The following is a 19395-nucleotide window of genomic DNA, read 5'->3' on the forward strand; positions in this document are numbered from 1 at the left end:
ATATAGTGCATGTAACAGCTATTTTCCAAAGTCGACACTAGCTCCATATTTGCTCCCAGGTGCAGTGCAAGGAGCTTGTTAATATCAATCTTTAACGCTGTAATTCACATGCTAGGTAGAGCCAGGTGGATAACTTGTGACTTATGATAATTAATCGGACAAAGGTGACCTCTTTACACAATATCTGTAAGAAGATTTCAACTACCTTCAATCTGAAATTATCCCACTTGGTTATTTTAACTCTGTGTATTGATTGTGAATGATTCACTGAAATTGTCTCATATTCAATATTCAAGCTGCGATGCTTAGTTGGATATTCTTGTTCCCTGATTGGCTGAATGCACAAAACTTCTGGTATTAATATTCATAGACTCACAGAGTTTAACACCAGAAGGGACCATTAGTCTGACCTCCTATGTATCACAGGCCCTTAAATTTCACCCAGTTACTTCTGTGGGCACCAGTAAGTTGTGTTATGGCTAAAGCACACCTTTCAGAAAAGCATCCAGTCTTGATCTGAAGACATCATGAGATGGACAATCCGCTTTTACTTTGGTAGTGTGTTGCAAGGGTTAATCACCCTCTGCTAAAAGTTTGCGCTTTATTTCTGATTTAAATTTGTCATGCTTTAGTTTCCAGCCATTGGTTCTTGTTCTGACTTTCTCCGCTAAATTGAAGAGCCCATTAGTCCCTAGTGTTTTTTCCCCATGACAGTATTTATATATGATGATTGAGTCACCTTGAAATCTTCCTTTTGATAAGTTAAACAAATCGAGCTCTTAAAAATGCCTTATGGTGAGAGATGTAGAATCGTTTTTGTGGTTCTTTTCTACACCTTCTGGACACTAGAAATATATACAGTATTCCAAGATCTGTCTCACCAATGCCATATACAGTTAAAATTGTCTCCCTGCTCCTAGTCACTATTCCCCTGTTTTTACATCCAAGGATCGCATTAGCCCTTTTTTGACACAGCATTGCACTGTGAGTTTATGTAGAGTTGCTTGTCCGTTGTGATCCCTAAATCCTTTTCAGAGTCACTTCTTTGCACGATACAGACACCCATTCTGTAGGTATGGCCTGCATCCCTTGTTCCTAGAGGTAGAACTTAGCGTGTGGCTCTGTTTGTTTGAATGGGCCCAGCTTGCCAAGTGATCTAGTGAGCTCTGTATGACTGCCCTGCCCTCCTCATTATTTATCATTCTGTCCAGCTTTGTGTCATCTGCAAATTTTATTAGCAGTGATTTTATATTTACTTCCAGGTCAAAGATGAAAATGTTGAATAGAAAACCCACCCCTATTCAGTGCTGATTCTCCTTTGACAACTATTTTCTGAGCTCTATCACTTAAGAGATAATAGTCCATTTAACAGAAGTTGATCCAATACAAGATATTACCTCACTTCCCCTATCTCTCTGGAATTTCCCTGGCATTCCAAGATGTAATTTGTGTGTGTGTGTGTTTTTCTGTGCATCTATGCACCCGGGATCCCCTTAATATAATATATTAGTAACAGCAATAGTGTTGGCTATAGTTTTGTATTATTTCTCCAAAATATCAGAAGGGGGTTGTTTTGGAGGGGGACCCTTTTTAATCTTTGCTTTGACCTTAAAGGACCTGCCAGTGTTATTCCATGAAATCAGCTTAACCATTCCTCATCCCTTCGCTTCTGGTTTACAAAAATAATTTCCCCATTGGTTTCAATTTCTCCTTCACATCTGCAGTTTCCTTTTTTAAAAATCCCCATCCCCATCCCCATCAGTTTTGTTTGTGTCCCTGGTCCCTGCAGAGAAATTACTGATTGTGCTAATAATTAGTTGGTAGTGTTATCTGCTTCTGTCCCTCTAATAGCGATCAGAATAAAGCTGTCACCCAGAGCTGACTGACTCGTGTGATCAGAATAATGTAAAAATAACCTTCCCAAGAGGCGTCGATAGTTTTCTTGTTTTGTTTCCTTAATTGTGCTTGTTAATCAGAAAACACGATTAATTTTCACATTGCCTCGTGTGCCTTCATTTTTTTCCAGAGATAAGTTTAAGACTATCTATTCTGTGCCGATCCGTCTATTTATTTTCCATTGCTTTCCTTCCTCCCTGTTCAGGGGTTGACATACCCAGGACCCTGGGCTGGGACCCAGTGGAGAGGGAGGGCCAAGATCCCCCATACCCCACCCCTAGCCTTAAAGACTGAGGCTCCTCAACCAAACTGACAGCCCCACATGTTCTAACCAGTAGGCTGCCCAGTGCTCCAAGCCACCTGTTACAATGCCTTATATGATATACTCAAGGAGCTTGTTCTATTTAGCTTAAAAAGGTGACAGTTAAGGGGAGACTTAATTACAGTCTATAAGTACCTACATGAGGAACAAAAATATACAGACAAAAGTGTAACAAGATCCACTGGCTGGAAGTTGTAGATAGATAAATTCATACTTGAAATAAGATGCACAACAGTATGGGTAATTAACCACTGAAACAACTTACCAAGGTTTCTATCACTGGCAATTTTCAAATCAAGATTGGATATTTTTCTCAAATATGTGCTTCAATTCAGCCACAGCTATTGGACTTGAAGCAGGAATCACTTGAGGGAATTTCTGTGGCCTGTGTTATGTAGGAGGTCAGACCAGATGATCGCAGTGGTCCCCTCTGGCCTTAAAATCTATTAATCCTCAGTGTGGACTGGCATGAGAGGGGGATGAGACGCTTTGCCAGCGTATTTCACAGATATTTGCTAAAATCTGAGGAATGGAGAGACTTGGGAATTTTGAGTTCAATTCCAGACTCTGGAGGGGAGAGTTCTCTAGCGGGCACAGATCCTTCTGCCAGTTTCCCCAAAGCTAGACCCATTCGGCCCTATCCTCCTCCACACTGCCCAGGCACCAAAGAGGTATCATTGAGAGCACAGATGAGGCAGTCTCATCACCTGGCCCCAACCCAGACCAAGACAGGACCCTATGGGAAGCAAGCTGCCCAGCAGACGGACTACAGGGGCAACACCCTGAACAGACTGGTAGGACGTAGCCCAGGGCAGTGGATTTTGACTCCCCGCAGGCAGCTCTTTCTCCTCCCTAGTGTAATTTCTTTGTTTCACTTAATCTTCATTTTTGTTTTTGCAAGTTACTGGCTTTGTTGTTGACAGAGATTTCCAGCAATTTTGGTGGGAGGACAATGTTTTTAAAATGGACCTAGCAGTTGGGGCGGTGGCCTGAGAATCAGGACTCCTGGATTCTATTCCCAGCGCTGTCACTGATTATCGGTGTGACCTTTCACAAGTCACTCAGGTAATAATTGGAGATATACCAATCTCCTAGAACTGGAAGGGACTTGAAAGGTCGTTGAGTCCAGCCCCCTGCCTTCACTAGCAGGACCAATTTTTGCCCCAGATCCCTAAGTGGCCCCTCTCAAGGATTGAACTCACAATCCTGGGTTTAACAGGCTAATGCTCAAACCACTGAGCTATCCCTCCCCCTGCTTATGTATTCCGTGCTGCGAGCTCCTTATTTGATGAGCGCTTTTTGATTGGTCATGTGGTATCATTTCTAGTCCCTGACTGGGGGAGCATTAACTCTTCAAATCAAGGGGTTGAATCCTTCTGATTGCGGGTGAGATTTTCAGAAGCACATTGATTTCAGTGGGAACACAGAGAATCATAGAATATCAGGATTGGAAGGGACCTCAGGAGGTCATCTAGTCCAACCCCCTGCTCAAAGCAGGACCAATCCCCAACTAAATCATCCCAGCAACGGCTTTGTCAAGCCTGACCTTAAAAACCTCTAAGGAAGAAGATTCCACCACCTCCCTAGGAAACCCATTCCAGTGCTTCTTCACCACCCTCCTAGTGAAAAAGTTTTTCCTAATATCCAACCTAAACCTCCCCCACTGCAACTTGAGACCATTACTCCTTGTTCTGATATCTGCTACCACTGAGAACAGTCTAGATCCATCCTCTTTGGAACCCCCTTTCAGGTAGTTGAAAGCAGCTATCAAATCCCCCCTCATTATTCTCTTCTGCAGACTAAACAATCCCAGTTCCCTCAGCCTCTCCTCATAAGTCATGTGTCCCAGCCCCCTAATCATTTTTGTTGCCCTCTGCTGGACTCTTTCCAATTTTTCCACATCCTTCTTGTAGTGTGGGGCTCAAAACTGGACACAGTACTCCAGATGAGGCCTCACCAATTTGGAATAGAGGGGGAATGATCACGTCCCTCGATCTGCTGGCAATGCCCCTACTTATACCGCCCAAAATGCCGTTAGCGTTCTTGGTAACAAGGGCACACCGTCAACTCATATCCTGCTTTTCGTCCACTGTAACCCCTAGGTCCTTTTCTGCAGAACTGCTGCCTAGCCATTCGGTCCCTAGTCTGTAGCGGTGCATGGGATTCTTCCATCCTAAGTGCAGGACTCTGCACTTGTCCTTGTTGAATCTCATCAGACTGGCTAGTTATAAGCACTTCGGAAAATCCGACCCCATGAGTTCAAAATGTGCTTCCATGGACTATTTGTGTAATGCACGCTGTTCCCATGAATGTTCCTGCCAGGAAACTTATTCGCTGGAATATTCGCAGAAAGCAAACACAGAAGGGCCCAAGTGTATTTGATTTTTCTATATGAACAAATGTTGACTTGAGGTATTCATTTAGTGCTAGTCTTTAACTGGATCCTACTCCTCTTCATTCAAGGAAAGGTCTACTTGACTACAGGACCAGTCTGGTTCCCATGGAAGTCATTGGGAGTTTCATGTGAGTGAAAGTGACTGGATTTGGCTTACGTGAAGATGTATTTCCTTTGTAATTTGTTGACCATCAACTTTATGAACTGAGCCCTAGCCTATTATGGGGCAAGGAGGGACTTTTTACTTTATAAACAGCAATGCCTCAGACCACATACCTGGGCAGCAGGCAAATATTATTTCATCATCCTTGTTTTTGAAATGAGGAAAACAACACACAGGGGGACACTTACCCCAGGCTACACCGCAGATCTATCGCACAGCTGGGCAGAGAGCCCAGTTGTTTTGAGTCCAAGGCCTGTGTTTTAACCCCTAGACCACCCCTCCCTTCATAAACAATAAAACAACAATAACAGGTCCTATAATCAGCACCTAATAGACTGGTAGATAAGGTCCCATGGGCAGAAAATCTAAGGGAAAAAGGAGTTCAGGAGATCTAGACGTTTCTCAAAGTGAAAATATTAAAAGCACAACAGCAAACTATCCTAACACAAAGGAAAGATAGGAGGAATAGTAAAGGGGCCGTAGCTGAAGGGAGAATCAGGCCCTATGTTCATATTCTTGATCCTGAATAATAAAACAAGACTGGGATCAAATCCCAGCATGGTTAACTATCTCTGCCAGCTAGCTGGGGACACAGGTAAAGGGTATTTAGCCTCATGCCAGTTTGGCATCCCCAATGCCTCACCCACCCCAATGCACCTTATTTTCTTCTTCTTTTTTTTTTTTTTTTTGCAATTTGCATTTTTCATTCAATTACATGTGATGCTTATCTTCCCTTAATCTCTAGTTCCTCCGTGTGCGTGTGGGGTGGAGGGTGGAGGAGGAATGAATTCCATTTGTTTTTGTTCCACTCTATCAGACACGGCAGTTATAAGATTAAATGATAACAGTGGACCTAATAATAAAAATACAATATAATGTAATGAAAGTAATGTAGATCTAATCCTCTGTTTTATTGCATCCTGAGTGCCTTTGGTCCTATTATTTTTTCCTGTGCCTTCTGCCTTTGACTTTGCCGCATCTTTTCAAGGAAGCAAAGGGATTTGTAAAGATTATAGTATTATTCTGCACAGCACAGACTTGCTGTGGGGCATCTTTAATTACAAAACCCTATCACTGGCTATGGGGGGGTATGTTTGTGCATGTGTCCTGGAGTACCCCAAAGCGCTACAACCAGTTCATCTTGTAAAGATTTAAACGTGTTGATTGCTCTTACTATGGCAGCTGCTACTTGGTATCTTGGTTCACACTGGATAAGACTTGTTGAGTAGACTTCTTTTCTTTTTCTCCTTTTTTTAATCGTCATCCACATTTTGGAACATGCATGTTGAGCCGGAAAGCTCGCAGGAAAGGGCTGCAGCTGTCGCTGAATTCAGAAGCAGAACTCTCACTGATTTCAATGGGAGTGGACGCTGATATCAGGTTATATTAGTGGGAATTATCTACGCTAGGGAGATCTAGAGTGAGTGAGAATAGATGCTCCAATTGTTGTGTTCTGGCCTTACAATCGACACTTTTCTGATCATGCAGGGAATAATGCATTGAACCCCAGTAGTATCTTTTATCTCAAAGTGCTTTAAAAACACGAGATTAGCCTGAAAGAGTAAAATCATTTTACGGATGGTTCAGCTGTGGGCCAGAGAGGGGAAGTAATGTGCCCAAGGTCACAAATGAGGTCTGTGGCAGTTGGGAATAGAACCCAAGCGCTCAGTCCTATGGTGTAACTGCTAGCACACAAGGCCTTCACAGCAGGCTACCGTCAGGAAATTTGACCAGTTTCTTGTAGGCAAAATGCAGTCATTGACGAAATCATAGAATCATAGGACTGGAAGGGACCTCGAGAGGTCGTCTAGTCCAGTCTCCTGCACTCAAGGCAGGACTAAGTATTATCTAGAACAATCCCTGACAAGTGTTTGTCCAACCTGCTCTTAAAAATCTCCAATGACAGAGATTCCACAACCTCCCTAGGCAATTTATTCCAGTGCTTAACCACTCTGACAGTTAGGAAGTTTTTCCTAATGTCTAACCTAAACCGCCCTTGCTGCAATTTAAGCCCATTGCTTCTTGTCCTATCCTCAGAGGTTAAGAAGAACAATTTTTCTCCTTGTAACAACCTTTTATGTACTTGAAAACAGTTATCATGTCCCCCCCCCCCCCGCCCCACAAGTCTTCTCTTTTCCAGACTAAACAAACCCAATTTTTTCAGTCTTCCCTCACAGGTCGTGTTTTCTTTAATGCTGACCTTTAATCATTTTTGTTGCTCTTCTCTGGACTTTCTCCAATTTGTCCACATATTTCCTGAAATGTGGCGCCCAGAACTGGACACAACACTCCAGATGAGGCCTAATCAGGGCGGAGTAGAGCGGAAGAATTACTTCTCATGTCTTGCTTACAACACTCCTGCTGATACATTCCAGAATGATGTTTACTTTTTTTGCAACAGCATTACACCGTTGACTCATATTTAGCTCATATGTAGCTCATATAATGCTTGCTTGCAGTGGTGCCCCGCACAGGGAAGTGTGGAGCTCCATGCCTCTGTTACTTTACTCATATTTGGGTAGCACCCCAGCCAAAATATAAACAGGACTGAGAGACCCAAAATGAAATTGGTGCTTTAATGGATCCATAGGGGATAACAGAAAACTCATCACTTCGAATTTGTGGGTTGAGCAACCACAGCTTCCTAGCCCGATAGGGTGTGTGACTGCCACTTGTCCCCTTCAGAAGCCAGCATTTCCTCCACTAATTAGCATTTCAGGGCAGCAGGGCTTAGGAGCCCACATTTTGGTACAATTTTTCCTCACATGAAGAATTTAGCCGGTAAGGTGCAAAAATTGGAGCTGGAAAAGACCTATTAAGTCATGAAGGGCTTGATTCAATGACCACTGAAGTCAACTGAAAGACTCCAACATGCTGAGTTCATTTTGCAAACCTGGCCCTTCTCTGTGCCTCACCTCAATTCCCCATCTGGGAAAGTGAGAAGATAATCTTTCTGTTGTCTGTCTTGTCTAGTCAGACTGTCCTTTGTCTGGGGGAAGGGTCTGTCTCTTACTATGTGTTTGTACAGCACCTAGCACCACGGGGAACCTGATTTTGTTGACACGATTCAGCCCGATCAGATGACCATGCTCTTGCATATTCCAGGAGTCAGCGTTGCTTTTCTTTCTTTTTTGCTATAGTGAAAACAAAAAATAAAATGTGTATTCCTTTTTTCCGTCTTCTGAGTTTGCTTGAGCTTGGAAGGGCTCCGAACATCCCTGGGGAGGCTAGCTCTGTCATCTGAGAAGCTTTCATTACAAAGCACATGGTACCTTTGTTATTTTTCCCCCGAAGGTTATAAAACCTGTCATTGGTTGTATGAGACATTCTACCGATTGTGACATGAAAGCGCAACCCTCACTCTGAACTACAATTACCAGCATATGTTCCAAATTTCTAGCCTCGTGTCTGCCAGCCAGCACTCAGGTGCTATTTATTCATTGATTAGACAACTTTCTGAGGTGCTTATGACTGCGGTATGTGGGGAGAGTAGAGCAGAGGTAAACAAATAGCAGTGCAACAGCAGGTAGCACGGCTCCAAAAGCGTTTGACAAATCCTGGCTACATATTCACTTGTATTGTGGTCCTCAATGGGAACTGAACCTTCTGCATCCACTCTGCCATTTGAACGGAAGAAGTGCTCTGCTAGATGTAAGTAGCAGACCATTGTAGTTGCTGGGGCCAGCCACTAGAAGGATACACGATCCCACGGATTTAACCAGAGTATTCCATTCCTTCTAGTCCTGGGTATTACTGCAGTGAAGAGTCGCACCAGAACTCATGTGGTGTGTAGGCAGCAGCTCTACAAAGTGACCCCAAAGGGAGCATCATCTGGCTGAGCTGTGCTAAGTTTGTCTAGCTGGAAGTGGCTCTTTGCATATACTGTCCTCCTCCTGCTCTCCCCATCAGCCTTTCTCTGTCTGCTGTATCTGCAGACTGGTGGCCAAAGGTTAAAGGGGCACTTAATCAAACAGGGGAGTCTCCGTCAAAAGAGGCTGAATGTGCCTGTACCAGAAAGTCACACGGGAACCGTTGCTTCTTCACTGGTTACAAGGTGACCCCCAAAAGCAGCATCTCTGGTCAGTGAGAGTGGAGGTGCTGTGTCAGCAAGAAGCCATTCTTTGCATGCTGTGCCTTACAACTGTTGAAATGGGAATGGAATGAGAAATGATAATACCCAAGAACGCAACCTTTCACCCAAGCAGCTGTACAATCACTCACAAGACCCCTGACATCAGAAGCAGGAAGCCTGCCAAACAATCCATGGGCCACTGGGTGATGGAGGTGCTAAAGGGGCATTCAAGGAAGACAAGGCTGTTGTGGAGAAGCTAAATGAATTCTTTGCATCAGTCGTCACTGCAGAGGACCTGAGGGAGATTCCCACACCTGAGCCATTCTTTGTAGGTGACCAATCTGAGGAACTGTCCCAGACTAAGGTGTTAGCTGAGGCGATTTTGGAACAGATCAATAAAGCAAACAGTAATAAGTCACCAGGACCAAACATGAAATTGCAGAATTACTAGCTGTGGTATGTAACTTATCGCTTAAATCAGCCTCTGTACCAGAAAACTGGAGGATCGCTAATGTAATGTTGATTCTTAAAAAAGGCTCCACAGGTGATCCTGGCAATTACAGGCCAGTAAACCTAACTTCTATACCAGGCAAATTGGTTGGAACTATTAGTAAAGACTCGAATTATTAGACACACAGAGGAACATGATATGTTGGGGGAAAGCCAGCATGGCTTTTGTAAAGAGAAATGTCTCACTGATCTATTAGAATTCTTTGAGGGGGACAATAAACTTGCACAAGGGGGATCCAGTGCATACAGGGTACTAGACTTTCAGAAAGCCTTTGACAAGGTCCCTCACCAAAGGCTTTTAATCAAAATAGGCTCTCCTGGGATAAGAGGGAAGGTCCTCTCATGGATCAGTCACTGGTTAAAAGATAGGAAACAAAGGATAGGAATAAATGGTCAGTTTTCACATTGGAGAAAGGTAAATAGCAGCATCTCCCAAAGAGCTGTACTGGGACTGGTGCTGTTCAACGTATTCATAAATGATCGGAGAAATGGGTAAACAGTGAGGTGGCAAAGTTTGCAGATGACACAAAATTACTCAAAATAATTAAGTCCAAAGCTGACTGTGAAGAGTTACAAAGGGATCTCACAAAACTGGGTGACTGGGCAACAAAATGGCAGATGAAATTCAATATCGGTAAATGCAAAGGAATGCACATTGGAAAATAGAATCTCAACTATATGTACAAAATGGTTGGGTCTAAATTATCTGTTACCACTCAAGAAAGAGACCCTGGAGTCATCATGAGTAGTTCTCTGCATAATGTGCAGTAGCAGTCCAAAAACCGAACAGAATGTTGGGAACCATTAGGAAAGGGATAGACAATAAGACAGAAAATATAATGCCACATCTTGAATGCTGTGTGCAGTTCTGGCCATCCCATTTCAAAAAAGATATATTAGAATTGGAAAAAGGACAGAGAAGGGCAACAAAAATGATTGGGGGTATGGAAGAGCTCCTATATGAGGAGAGATTAAAAAGACTGGGACTGGGACTTAGAAAAGAGATGACTGTGGGGATATGATAGAGGTCTATAAAATCATGGCTGGTGTGGAGAAAGTGAATAGGGAAATGTTATTTACTCCTACACATAACACAAAAAACAGATAAACCAATGAAATTAATAGGCAGTAGGTTTAAAAAACACTAAGGAAGTACTTCTTCATACAACGCAAAGTCAGCCTGTGGAATTTGTTGCCAGGGGATGTTGTGAAGGCCACAAGTCTAGCTGGATTCAAAGAAGAAATAGCTAAGTTCATGGAGGATAGGTCCATCAATGGCTATTAGCCAAGATGGTCAGGAAGGCAACCCCATTCTCTGTGTGTGTCTACACCTCTGACTGCCAGAAACTGGAAGTGGATGACGGGATGGACCACTCGATAATTGCCCTGTTCTGTTCATTTCCTCTGAAGCATCTGGCACTTGCCACTATTGGAAGGCAGGATACTGGGCTAGATGGACCATTGGTCAGACTCACTATGGCTGTTCTTATGAGATAAGCGGTACTATCCCTATTTCACAGATGGGGAGACTGAGGCACGGGCAGGTTGACATCTGCTTAAGGTATTACAAAAATGCAATGCCAGAGCTGGGATTAGAAATGCCAGGTTCCCGCTCCTGCACTCTACCCACTAGACCATGACAAAACCCACTACACACTCTTAACAGCCATTGTAGTTCCTGATCTTGACATCATTTCCTATTCTTTTCAGCCAGCTTGGACACAGTGTTCAATTGCTTCATGCAGGTGTGTTGTGTTCGGGCATTTAAGCCACCTGAGCCTGAAAGGCTAGAAGCTGCTGAGCTGATCATTTCAGTTACACAATTTCCTTACAACCCCCCCACCCCCCAAAACTCAAAACCAAATCACCCGATAAACCGGTAGTGCGGCTCTTAAACACACAGATGATTTTCTGGCTGCGATATCCTAAGTGATTTACTTATCACTCACACACTTCAAGCCCAGTGACACTTGTACTGATCTGTGGCGTTCTGTCCCACAGTCTGCAATCAAAGTGTAAGGAGTCACTGAAGCAGAAGGCGTGTGATTCCAGATCTCTGTAATTGTTACCTGCACAAAGTTAGATGTCACGCTATCATAAACCTTCATCGCGGCTGAAGCCTTACTGTGCAGTTATCTCCTTACACTGGGAAATATTACATGTTGTAGAGATGGGTTTTCAATCTGTCTGTTGCGGTAAAGTCGCTGTCTCGAGGTTTTCTCAGAGTGTCTGCTTTCTCTGTGAAGTCTAAGAAACACACAGAGCTGTTGCTGACTTGTGCCTCATCCTAAATTAATCATATTTTACATAAATGCGGCACCTTTCCTTTCAAAGAACTTTACAAAACAACGTCCATCCAAAGAAGTGGGTATTCACCCACGAAAGCTCATGCTGCAAAACGTCTGTTAGTCTATAAGGTGCCACAGGATTCTTTGTTGCTTTAACATCCATCCTGTACCTTTGAAATGCAGCCACCTCTGGGGAGGAAAGCCTTGGTCATCCCTCTATGTAACAGCAGAGAGAGAGTAAAGTGTAACAATTTCATTGAAAAAAAAATCATAAAATTGCTCCGGTTTCAGGGAAGTTTTCAAGACCTCGCAAATGGGCAAATTTTGTTGATAAATCTTCAGTGGCAAGCATTTCTACCAGCTCTGACCCATGCCTTCCTCGTGACAGTTCAGTGATGCTGAATTCATCATTGTTTGACAGACGCTTTGAGATTCTTGGACATAAGGCGCTAAAGAAATCAGGAGAACTGCATGTAGAGCTGCTTCCAAATGAGAACTAGTAAATAAGCTTAATGGAAGGCCATTTAAATGTGAAGGCAGCATGGCCTAGTGGCTGGAACACACAAGTTGGCATTAGGAACCATGAGTTCTATTCCCAAATCTGCCATTAATGTGCTGTAATCTCTCCTACCTATGAGGTGTGATCTCCTTCCCTCACAAACTGAGTATGGAGGGAGTCTGTAAGCACAGATCTGTGACTCTTCCTTCGGCAGGGGCAAAGCTTGTGCTATCGAGGACCTCCGGGAGAGGGGCAGGCATAGCAGCTAGTGGTGAATCCATGCAGAAGGTAATAAATCCTGAGACTGCAGTATCTTTTGGGAAAACTTCTCTTCCTCCCTATCATGGAGCTGTTTCACTGGCAGTGGCTGGTGGGGAGTCCCTGCTCCAACTTAGATATCCTAAGTGCCATGTGTCCAGGAGTTTGAATCTCCTTCTCATTCCACTGGGCTTTCCCACAAGAGAGACTGAATCCTATCTGAGGTTCATTGATGAGATTTTCCAAACTAGATTTCACCCTGCTCTTTGAGTCTTGATAGCTGTTATTACGGATGCAGAAAGTCATGTCTTCTCAGGGCTGCCAGGAATATGTGCTTAAAGCCCCAAGGGTTATACCTGCAAGGCATACAGATGGACTGGAAGCTCAGCTCCACACATCTCTCTCTAGTCTGCAGACCCCATTAGGGATTCTCCCTGATCTTGCCAGGTCAGCACGGAAGCCTTTCTCTCTCTGCTGTTATTAATGTAGATGCTCTCACCTCCAGTGTGCAATTTTGGAAACCTGCATTTTCTCTGCCATTCAGACTCAACAAAGGTCAAAGGAGCAGAGAAACCTTTGGCCCTAAGGCTTCACCAGCTGGTCTCCTTGGCAACATGAACTGGCAAAAGATGGATCTGTAAACAATTTTCTGTCCAACAGGAACATTTTCTGTCGGAATAAGAGGCAGATATAAAACCTAAGCAAATATCATCGGCAACAAATGATGTCAAGCCTGCAAAGTTCAGGGCCCAGCATGGAAAGAAATCAAGAGTTGAGATTTGTGTCCATCAGCGAATCTGTCTCATTTCTGCCAGCCTGCAGCATGGTTTCTAGAGAGCTTCCTAGCAAGTGAATTGGCCCTTTCCTTGTACCCTGCAGTAACACCTGGGGTGGGGATCAGCCACATGGTCCTGCTTTCAAGATGGGAGCACATTTTTCTCTCTGGTGAATTATACAGCACTTTGCCAGCCAAGGACCTCAGAGTGCTGTACAAATGCCATTCGGGCCGCGCATCCATCTCCAGAGGCAGCAAAGCATCCACGGGGCTCCATGCAGAATGCACTGAATGTGGCCTCTGTCTCATTCCTGGCACAGGTCGTTAATATGATTACAGGAGGGTCCAGAGGCTCAAGTCAGGGATCAGGCCTTCCTTGCACTACGCACTCTACATAGACATGGGAAAAACACTCAGGGCACGATCCATAAAGAAGCTGTTAGGCATCTAAAAAATCACAGGAACAACCCTGCGATTGACAAAGCCTGGGTTGGGTGCCCAGGGTCCCTATACAATGAATGGGGAGAGACAGGAACCTTGGGGTATGTCTACACGGCAGTTAGACACCTGTGGCTGGCCCGTGCCAGCTGACTCATGCTTGTGGGGCTTGGGCTAAGGGGCTGTTTAATTGCAGGGTAGACGTCTGGGCTTCGGCTGGAGCCTGGGCTTTAGGACACTGCGAGGTGGGAGGGTCCCAGAGCTTGGGCTGCAGCCTGAGCCTGGAAGTCTGTACTGCAATGAACCAGCCCCGCAGTCTGACCCCCGGGAGCCTGAGTCAGCTGGCCCGGGCCAGCTATGGGTTTTTCTCTGCAGTGTAGACATACAATCCACAAAAGCCAGCACACTAGGCATGGAGCCAGCTACAACAGCCAATGGCAGGTGCTGACAAGAGGAACGTCTGTGCCAAGCCCCACCCCTCTCACAGAGGGAGGTACCTACGTTTGGGCTGCAGGGAGGCACCTAGCTTGGCTCAGAGACTCTGCGGCCAGGAGTCACATGGCTTAGGCACCGAAGGCACTTCTTGCAGGAATGAGCTAGGCACTTGCCTCGCGCCACACAAAACAGGAGGAGGAGATGGTGATGGTGCCTAGTGGTTAGAGCACTTGCCTGCGAGGTGGGAGACCCAGGTTCATTCCCCCTTTTCTGCTAGAGGGGGAGAAAGGATTTGAAGAGGGGTCTTCTACCTCTCAGGAAAGTTCTCTGACCACTGGGCTACAAATTATAAGGTGGGCACCACCCCCAGCCCTTCCTCCTCCTCCTTTGGCTGGATTTTGAATGGGACCTGCTCTGGGAGGGGGCCCTGCATGCGAGTGAGGTGGCCAAATGTCTATCTTCCCCTGGTCTGTGAACTGCTCTGGGGCTTAGGCAGGAGACAGGCATCCAGATGCCTAAATTTTACCCTGAAAACTTAGCTGAGTCTAGGTGCCAACAGGATCCTCTGAGAGTTTTGTGGATTGCAGTGGATCCTAACACTTGGACTTAGGTGCCTAAACCCCAAACGTAGGTTCCCAAGTCTGGTGTTTAGGTGCCTACGTAACTGTGGATCCCACCCTCAGTGTCCCAAAGAGCTTCCCGTCTTGGTGAGTGGCAATGCACAACAGACGTATGGAACAAACAGATGGAACAAGTGACAGTGACAAGAGCAGCTGCCCCGCCTTGTCGTGCCTTACAAGATGTTCAGCCCGTGAAGCCAGGAACCCTGCAGAACCCTCGCCTCACTCTGAGCACACATTCACCCACTGGCACGTGTTGCCTGGACTTCCTTAGGTACATTCTTTCAGCCTGATCCAACCTCCACTGGAGTCAGTGGGAGTCTTCCCATCGACTTTGGTGGACTTTGGATCAAGCCCTTTATGAACATAGTGAGAAAACCCTTTGCAAAGTATAATATGCATGGGGAGAGTGAGAGATCATAACTTTTAAACTCAAAGGCAGTCCCCCACCAGAACACTTTAAGGCACTTGTCCTTTAATGGGGATTATACCAAATTTCAACAGCCCATCCTGCTGTGTGAGTGCTGCTCAAAAAATATTGATTTTTTTTAAATCATGGGGAAAGTGTTTCCCCCCCCCAAACTCTGTTCTCCAAAATGGCAATGCTGAGTTTTGCTGAAGCTTTCTAAAAGAATTGCTCAGTCACCTTCTGGCCAAGTCCAGACTTGTAACACTTCAGCCCCGAAGTTTTAAGGTTTGCAAAGTTATATGTGATTGTAAAGAGGGGGCAAGAAAGGACATACTTAGCCAACCTTAACTGCCACGCTCTCTGCGGCTCCTGCGATGCCTTCCATGCAGCCACCTGTGGGGTGAAACGCAGCAGCTGCTAAACAGGGCACAGCAGCCGTTTGGAAGAGAATGTGAAGAAAATCATGTCCAAATGAAACGACAGATTGTGAATTTCATAGGCGGAATGTACTGGTGACATTAAAGAAAGCGCAGCTTCATGCACGCCGGATATCTGCAATTGTGACGGGTTGTGGGAGGGGGGGAGTGGGAAGAAATGAAGTGCTTGTAAGAAATCTATAAATTGCAAAGACCAGTCCCAGTTACTAAAGGAATCAGCCCCATGCCTGCAGAGCTTGGATTGGAGACCTGCTCTTTTGCTCCCAGATCCTAAGCTCCAGTGCAGTGCTGACGGAGAGCTCCCTTAGCAGTTACTAGTCCTCTGTCCTTTTTCCTTGGGCCAGCAGGAAGCACAGGCCACAGAGGTGGCTGCCTAGAATGCTGATTCTCTACTGGTGGAGACCCTTCACCCCCAGCTAGGAGACATACCAGCGCAGTTACAGCCCTCATTTCTGCTGGGAGCACCTCACCAGCAGGGCTTCAGCCCAGCTCTCCCTCCAGCATCATTTTTTGAGTATGTAGGGGGAGGCTGCCCTTTCTAGCAGCCCTTCCCCACCTTCCTGGGACTCACTGGGCTCACGATCTGAGGCACCTGGCCACTTCCCACAAAACTAGGGGGTTGTGAATGCTTAGAGTGCCAGCTCCTGTTTATCGTCTTCTCCCTGAGTTGTTTTTGTATTGTCTGTATAACACAATTATGCCTCCTATTATACCCAGCTGTGGTGTCTTTATGCTGTGTTGTGTCTCTATGCCGTGACCTTTACATTTTTTTATTTTAAAATCCCCCTAAGCTCCAGGCACCCTAAGATAGAGAAACCCCTTCAATAAAGGCTTTACTAAAGATATTTCTGTATTACAAGCAAAGCAACATGGACATTGTGGCATAATGCAATTAGTGACATTGGAATTTGGCTGGGAGCCGGTGGTAACCCCTCCCATGCAACCTCTGCTCTGATGCAAAGTGCTATGGGATCTTTAATGACCTCAAAGCGGTCAGGGCCTCCCTCTTACATCTCATTTGAAAGGCCATCTTACCCAATTAGCAACCTATTACTGGGGGCTAATAGACATCTAAAGGAGCCCAGGATTACAGTTAGAGCTAAAAGTCAATTACCAGGCTCCTAGCTTCGCTCCCATCCAGTGTTAATGGGAGGGAGCAGCGATCTCCCTAATGAGAGACTGATTTATTCCAGCTCCCAAAGCCATTACTGACTGATAACCCCCGAACAATATCAATCATCGTGACTGACACTCACTGGTCGTTTAGTGCCTGATCCTGGATTCCTGACTTCCAGGGGAGTTTTTCCTCACTAAAGAGTCAGGACTGGGGATTTTTACTGCAGTTTCAACAAGGACAAAGGATTGAACAGGCCATGAAGACTGATGGGTTTTTCCAAGGGGCTTAAGGCAGTTAGGCACTCAACCCATGTTGACTTGCAGTGGAGAAATCCCAGCATTCAGTCCTTCACCCCCAGAGGTGGGATTGAGGCCTGTTGGCAGGGCTGCCTGGGGGCGGCTGGCAGTCCAAGTGCAGTGCAACCTGTGGGTAAATAGAGGAATTTGGCACCTTTCACCAGCACTAAATTGTAGACATTCAGATTAGCCAACAGAGATGGGGAACCGCTGTTGCCTTATCTGGCATCTTAACTCAGAGAGAGACACACCTCCAGAAAGAGCGACACAGCAACCTGAGGCTGGGGATGTGCCCTGTAACCCCCTAGGGCTCAGCAAGCCTGCAGCACACCTTTGCCCTGACATTTCATCTGACTTGTCCTTATACCACAAGAAAATGTTGATAATAATTAACAGACCAGTCCAGAGTGAGGAAGAAGTTTCACTTGCTTGAGCAGGAGGAACAATCCAATAACCTAATGCCGATTGAGAAAACTCTGAGAAGTTCTAGTGCACCTTAGGAACTGGATCTTGTGTCCCTTAAACAGGCGAGTCATCCTTGCTCAGGCCATAATGAATCCATGTGCATGTGCTGCAGACAATAGATACAAGTACTAGATGTATCTTGTACACGGTTATGGAGCCAGGACCCTGTTCCTTGAACTCCTCAGACCACCATATAAAGATGACCTGGGTAGCAGAGGGTGTCTGCAAATTCAGCCACTTAGGGACAACATAAGACACCCCCTCCGAATCAGTACATTACTGTGCAAGTTGGCCCAGTGACTTATGGATCCATAGTAGCTACTCACAGGAGTAAGAATGACATGTATAAGCCACGGTTGCAGACTCAGCTCCTTAGATTGCCACTTGCGCCTAACATTATAGAATGAGTTTGATTTCACTGGGGCAAGTTTAAGTTCTGGCAGGTCCACTGAAATGTGGTTTGCAATACCTGAATTTACAGGAGGGATCATTAGACCATCTCGTCTGACCTGCATAACACACATAATCGAATTTCCCTCAGTTACCACTGTATTGAGCCCAATAACTAAAGCATACCTTCCAAAAAGGGAATCAGGCTTCATCTGATCTTCTTTTTCATAAGCTAAACAGGTTGAGCTCCTTAAGTCTCTCACTCTAAGGCATTTTCTCCAGTCCTTGAATTATTTTTGTCTCTTTTCTCTGCACCTTCTCCAATTTTTCAACATCCTTTTTAAAATGTGGTCTCCAGAACTGGACATAGTATTTCAGTCTCAGTCTCACCAACGCCATATAAAGAGGTAAAATCACCTCCCTATTCCTACTCACTACTCCCCTGTTTATGCGTCACAGAATGCCAGAGTTCTTTGTGCCACAGGTTTTCACTGGGAGCTCATCTTGAGTTGCTTCTCTGTTATGATCTCTAGTCTAGAGCCTTTTCAGAGTCACCTCTTTCTAAGATACTGTCTCCTATTCTGTAGGACTGACCTGTAACACGAGAATACATTGCATCAGAACATCAGTTCCTTTTGCTATGACAAGATACCCCTTTTTTTCGGAGGTCATCACGATGCAACATGTGGTGAAGAGGTTTGGTTGCAACATCAAGATGTGAAGAATGTGTTCGCTCAGGGCAGATTGGAAAAGGTGTCGCTTACGGCTCTCCAAGATCCCTCTGCCTAGAGTTATACAGTATTTCATGCATCTAGAATCCTCCCTGCTTAGTCTCCTCATCACAAAGAGGAAGCAGATTGGACTCACTGAATTTTTCTGCAAAGGTAAATGGAGGTGAACAAATCAATAAACAATGGCAGCTGGTGAGCTGCCTTCACACAGGAGATGCTGTTGTTATGTCTGTCTGTATACTGCCTTAAAAAAACCAGACCAAGCCAGAGTCTCCGGGCTGTATCTTTTCCACTGGGGAAACCACCATTCAGATTGATGCAGTTTTATATTTTACTTGCTGCGGATGAGGAAAATTTTTAAATGGAATCAATTTGTCCCCTTGCTCTGAAAGACAGTCTCAATTCAGTAAACAACCTCCCTAGCTGAGGATAAAGATAAAAGTCAAGGAAGATGGGTCTAGCTCTGAATGAGAGCCAAGAAAGAGCAGTGACTTCTGACCACAGTTTTTGGACAATCGAGATACTGGGATTCTATTCCCAGCTATACCTGGCCAGGCCAGGATTAGGTGCTGAGATGAACATGCTATAAAACCTTTATGCAGACAGATGGATAACACACACATCTCAAGGGTCAGGCATGGAATACGCCAGTATCCTTAACTAGGCACTATCTCCTTGGATGTGCATGGCCTCTCTCTCTCTCACTCTTCCATAGCTGAAAGTTTTAGGTAATTGGTACATTCTAGCAATAATGACCAAACCATTGTCGTTAACGCCTTTTGATGATTGCAGTCACACACCTCACTTTCTAGCTTCTGTGGATATTTTTATATCTTAGTCTATCTAGACTTGTCATGGCTAGGACACAGGGCAGGCATC

The sequence above is a fragment of the Mauremys reevesii genome, linkage group 1 (genome assembly GCF_016161935.1).
Source record: "Mauremys reevesii isolate NIE-2019 linkage group 1, ASM1616193v1, whole genome shotgun sequence".
Lineage (NCBI taxonomy): Eukaryota > Metazoa > Chordata > Testudines > Geoemydidae > Mauremys > Mauremys reevesii.